This window comes from Nerophis lumbriciformis, linkage group LG28, assembly GCF_033978685.3.
Source record: "Nerophis lumbriciformis linkage group LG28, RoL_Nlum_v2.1, whole genome shotgun sequence".
Classification (NCBI taxonomy): domain Eukaryota; kingdom Metazoa; phylum Chordata; class Actinopteri; order Syngnathiformes; family Syngnathidae; genus Nerophis; species Nerophis lumbriciformis.
Genome location: NC_084575.2, coordinates 1,316,829 through 1,322,833, shown reverse-complemented (window position 1 = coordinate 1,322,833; position 6,005 = coordinate 1,316,829). Strand labels below are relative to the sequence as shown.

At 38.8% G+C, this 6,005-nt stretch overlaps 1 protein-coding gene, 1 non-coding gene and 1 pseudogene across 2 annotated transcripts in view; 1 reads left to right on the top strand and 2 right to left on the bottom strand.

The window, feature by feature from the left end:
• The window catches only part of LOC133570515 (uncharacterized), a 905,074-nt gene that overhangs the window by 595,659 nt on the left and 303,410 nt on the right, over window positions 1–6,005 (bottom strand). The gene's annotated exons all lie outside the window — the stretch shown is intronic.
• Window positions 531–639, bottom strand: LOC133571203 (5S ribosomal RNA; annotated as a pseudogene).
• Window positions 1,992–2,110, top strand: LOC133571179 (5S ribosomal RNA). The gene has a single exon (XR_009810336.1). It is a non-coding gene; the product is annotated as a 5S ribosomal RNA (ribosomal RNA).

Here is a 6,005-nt window from a genome sequence, read left to right as displayed (position 1 = left end):
TTCCTGATCTCGCGAGAGAAACAAGTACAAACCAGCTCTTTTCCAGATCTCGCGAGAGAAACAAGTAACCAGCTCTTTCCCCTCCACCCCCAGTACAATTATTTCAACATTCTGAAAATAAAAATAAACTTTTACATTTTCAAAACAAAGACATACAACTTATTTTGGTAAATAAACAGTAGCTTATATGACCCCTTTAAATGATAAGTTGGCTGATCAGAGCGAGACGAGTCGTGGCTCCTCAGCTTCATGCAGGACGGAGTGGTAGGAGGCGTGGGCGAGGTTGACTGACTGCAAAAGACCACACCATTATTTTTAAATCAATCTAAATATTGCTCTAGTTGGTATTTGTGTTTTAAATCCTGTTGTAAAGGTTTGTACCTTCAACTGTAGTTGTAAATATTAAGTGGAATTTTATTATAATAACCGAATATATTCCCTCATTTTGGAATAGTTGCAATTAAAGCAATACATGAATCACAACAGCTGTAGTCTCAGCACTTTGTAGCGCCCTCTGGCGTGAGTGTAAAAGCTTACAGCACCTGGTATTCCCAGGCGGTCTCCCATCCAAGTACTAACCAGGCCCGACCCTGCTTAGCTTCCGAGATCGGGCGTGTTCAGGGTAGTATGGCCGTAAGCCGAAAGACGAGGTAAAACCAGCCTTTTTAAATGAAACTTTTACAGACGGGATGGGAGACAATTGTTATTTATCTTAGAGCCTGGCGCGCATGCGTACACTAATGTGCTGTTTCTGTCTGTGTGATTGTCTTCCTTTGCTACGGCGGTCAAGTTGCTTTCACGGTGGATATTTGCCTCCGGAGCTCCAGCGGAAGCTCCCCCTCACTGTGCCCACACTGCTCTCTCATGCTGCGGGGAGATTGCAGGAGAGGTGCCGCTCTCAACACTACTTTATGCTTAGGGACCGTCAATAAATTACTATTGTCTTCGAAGATGTATATCTGCTACATCAAAACACTGATTCATCTAAAAGGAGGTCAAATAAATAGTCCTACAGTTTTAATATCGTTCCTGATTTTATAATTTAAATATTTTTTTCAATGTAAACAATAATTATTTGTTTTAAAAGTCTCCATGTCATCATGTAACTTAGTAACCAAATTCTACTTAATATTAGTTGTGCTAACCTTTTATTTTAAAATAGGATCAAAAATATTTTGATATGAAAAATAAATGTTTCTTTTCAATAGATTCCTGGTCATATGACCTAAAATCCCAAATTCACTCGATATTTGAAGTGTTTTTTCTAATGTGATTCACACCCTTTTGTTTTAAAATGTAAGTTTAATTGGATTTTATATAAATTTGTAATATTGAAAACCATGGTTTCATTTTTAGCTCCCGCAACAACTACGACTATCCAACATAAAACCAACTTAACTCTCATTTGGAGCTCATAAAAATGCTGCTAATTATCCGTATAAGAAATATCATCACGCACATGATCTTTATTAAAAAAACTTTTTTTTTTAATAAAACCCTATTTTAAAATAAAAGGGTGTGCCTTACACTAAAATGTAATAAGTGGAATTAGGTTACTAAGTTGCATGACATTGAGACTATTGGGAAAATAACCTTATTTTTTTATATTAAACATGGATATGATGTTAAAATTATGAAATAATGGGCATGCACAATAAGGAGGTATGACTAATTATTTACCTTCTTTTAGATGAATCAGTGTTTTGATGTAGCAGATATACATTTTTCAAGACAATAGTGATTTATTGACGGTCCCTAAGCATAAAGTAGTGTTGAGAGCTGTGATGAGGTGGCATCTGAATGCAGCTGGGATAGACTCCAGCACCCCCTGCCACCCCAAAAGAGACAATGGATGGAGAGCTGCACCTCACACAGCCAGAAAAAGCACATTAGTGTACGCATGCGCGCCAGGCTCTAAGATAAATAATAAGTGTCTCTCACCCCGTCTGTAAGAGTTATATTTAAAAAGGTTGGTTTTACCTCGTCTTTCGGCTTACGGCCATACTACCCTGAACACGTCCGATCTCGTCCGATCTCGGAAGCTAAGCAGGGTCGGGCCTGGTTAGTACTTGGATGGGAGACCGCCTGGGAATACCAGGTGCTGTAAGCTTTTACACTCACGCCAGAGGGCGCTGTTTCTCACTTCTTGCAAAAAATAAATTGTTTTTATTTCACTTTCAGTTCAATTTACCCTAACATGTCTAATATTTATCCATCTTTGGGCTGTTTTTGCCATCTTACCCGGCTACAAAAACACATGTCATATTATAAATTGACCAGTCACGGACTTTTGAGCGCTGATAGTCCGTCAATATGTTCAACACCGGGGTGATATGAACCAATCAGCGTGCCTTATTCCAACATCTCACACTTTCTAAGCCAATCAGATCCGCCTCTGTCCAACTTTCTTCAACACATTTAATATTTGGCCAATGACAGAACGGCTGCTTTACTTCCGGCCTCATTAGCATATTTCAACATTTAACCAATCACGGATGATGATGACATTCCGCTACCTCCCAAGAAAGGAACTTCTTTTCAAAACATTTTATACTTTTTTAACACTTGAACGTTCAGACCATATTTAATTTTCTGCAGCTGATAAGAAGAGGGGAGAGTATTATTCACCTGTTCACGTTTAGTAAGGTGAAGATACACAACTACAAGAAGTGAATGCAGTAACAGTTTGGCCCTACAGACGTTCTAGCAATATAACAATATAACAATGTATCATAATTAATACACAATATGAGAATGTGTGCTGTATAAATGAATGAATTAATTACTTAATTTAATTAGAACACAACAGGAGCAAAATAATGACAGTAATATGCAGGGATTACTTAAACTGATGTGTTGTGTTATTTTATTAATATGAAAATGTTGTTGTTGATTGTTTTATTTCATTTATAATTAATTGAACACAACATTAAACCGAGTACAAGACCAAATGTGCCAGATTTTGCTAATGTATTGTGTTGATTAACAATAGGAAATATATGACAATGATTTACTCGTCAATTACTTTATTTTATTTATAAAAGTTAAGACCCAAAATTAAAAGGCATACAAGAGCCCATGTGTTTAAAAAGTATTAGTTTGCATTTCTCTTGAAGGACTTGGATGAATAAAGGCAGACACAACGTCTTCAAATCATGTCAGACTCGAGGTGGACTGTTGGCCTGAAACAGTTTGTCAGCACTGGGACCTGAAAAATACTCCTGACTTAAAAATACTCATACATAAAAACAAAACAAAAAAAGAGCAAACAGGTGAAAGTAACGAAAAAAGTTGCAATGTTGACTCTTATAACACAAGGTGTTTTTTTCCTTTAAAGCTGTCATTGCTCAAAAAATAATAATGAATCAAAATAATGTTGTAATGAATTATTGACCTATTGAAGGCTCCAATTACTGCACATTAAAAATTCCACTTTGAAATATTTGTTGGGGGAAATATTACATATTTTGTGTGTTTGCATATAAAAGGCAACATTTTCTTTGACAAAAATAGCATAAAATATAAAAAATATTAACGTATAATTGACGGATAGATCTGAAGTTGATATCAAAGTTTATAGGTTTAAAGTTAAAGAAATAAAAATAGCGTATGATGTTGTGGGAGAACACCTTGCAGCCCTAACTCGGGGCGGGGCGGGGTTTGGTGGTAGCGGGCGTTTATATTGTAGCCCGGAAGAGTTAGGGCTGCATGGGATTCTGGGTATTTGTTCTGTTGTGTTACAGTGCGGATGTTCTCCCGAAATGTGTTTGTCATTCTTGTTTGGTGTGGGTTCACAGTGTGGCGCATGTTTGTAACAGTGTTAAACTTGTTTATACGGCCACCCTCAGTGTGACCTGTATGGCTGTTGATCAAGCATGTCTTGTAGTCACTTACGTGTGTCTACAGAAGCCAAATACAACATGTGACTGGGCTGGCACGCTGTTTGTACAGGCTGTAGAGGACGCTAAAGGCAGTGTCGTCACGGCACGCCCTTAATATTGTTGTCTGGGTGAAAAACGGCAGAAATTCGGGAGAATGGTTGCCCCTGAAGATTTCTGGGAGGGGCACTGAAATTTGGGAGTCTCCCGGAAAAATCAGGAGGGTTTACAAGTATGACGCTTTCAAGCGCCATTCATATAAAACTTGCGGGCCGTACTAACATTACATTTTCATATTAAGGTTCGGGCCGCAAAATAACGTCTCGCAGGTCGCAATTGGCCCGCGGGCCGCGTGTTTGAGACCCCTGCCCTAGTGTGTGAATATGAGTGTGAATGTTGTCTATCTGTGTTTCCCCTGTGAAGAGGTGGCGACTTGTCCAGGGTGTACCCCGCCCTCCGCCCGAATGCAGCTGAGATAGGCTACATCACCCCCCGCGACCCCGAAAGGGACAAGCGGTAGAAAATGGATGGATGTTTCTTTTCAAAATATTCCTGGTCATATGACCTAAAATCTCAAATTCACTTGATATTCGAAGTGTTTTTTTCTAATGTCATTCACACCTTTTTGTTTTAAAATGTAAGTTTAATTGGATTTTATATACATTTGTAATATTGAACATCTTGGTTTCTTTTCTAGCTCCTGCTACAACTACGAATATCCAACATGTAACCAAATTAACTCTCAATTAGAGCTAAAATAAAATATATATTTTTGATAATTATCTTTATAATATTCATCATGAACTATGACTCACAACTACGACTCTTACTGGCCTACTGCCTTCGGTAATGGCACCATTACCGATAGTTCGGAAATCGGCACAATCTTGTGGGGTTTTTTTCAGCCAAGGAACAAAAAAGGATTGTCCCAATTCAGCTGGTATACATCCACTGTTGTAAATGATGTTGCACAACGTTAATAACTTGTTAATAATTTTGTAGTGTATTTTCCGTAACATAGGGCACACCAGATTATAAGGCGCACTGCCGATGAGCAGGTCTAGTCAGGTCTATTTTATACAAAAGGTGCACCGGATTGTAAGGCACATTAAAGGGGTCGTATTGTGATTTTTTTTTCTAAATTTAAAACCCTTCCTTGTGATCTACATAACTTGTAATGGTGGTTCCATCCATCCATTTTCTACCACTTGTTCCTTTCAAGGTTGCGGGGGGTGCTGGAGCCTATCTCAGTTCTTTGGTGAAAATGTTTCATAGATTATGTTTTACAGATCATCTTCAAGCCGTCTTCAGACCGACGCTTCAGGATGTTCTGTGGGCGGTCTTATTTACGTGGCTTGGACAGCGTCTTCTCCCCGTCATATTTGTTGTAGCGGTGTAGCGTGCAAGGACGGGGGTGGAAGAAGTGTCAAAAGATGGAGCTAACTGTTTTAATGACATTCAGACTTTACTTCAATCAATAACGGAGCAGCATCTCCTCATCCGTGGCTCACTAGTGCAACAACAACGCCCGAAATGTGTCCCGTGAAAAAACGTCCGACTCTCTAATAACTAAAGTCCGTGGGTGAATAATGTAAACTCACTACACCGGTAGTTTTTAGGGCTTCCATGGCGAGATATAAGTTAGAACTTTACACTACTTTATATTAGAAATGGCAACAGCAGAGGATGAATGTCCCATAACAAGAAGATAGAGAAAAAGAAGAAGCTTATCGACTGCGGTGTCGATATGGTGCCGGACTACAATGGCGGAGGCGCACAAATTGTCAGGACTTATGCAGATCCCAAATACACATCAGCAGGTACCAGAAGGTAAGAAAAGTTGATTTTGCATAATATTGTGTAACAAAACGCCATATGTCTCCTAACAGGTGCCATTTTGCGGTCCTTATACACACACCAAAATAAAACCCGTACGTTGAATCATAGCACCTCTGACTACGCTAGCCGTAATGCTCCGACAATCCATCAAGCATTGCTGCTTCTTAGCTTACCAAAGTCGTACTAAAACATTTTGACAGATTTTTGAGCACTGTGTGTTATGTTCTATATTCTCATGCACCAAATAAAATAGCTTCGAGGTTGGTAAGCACAACCAGAATTATTCTT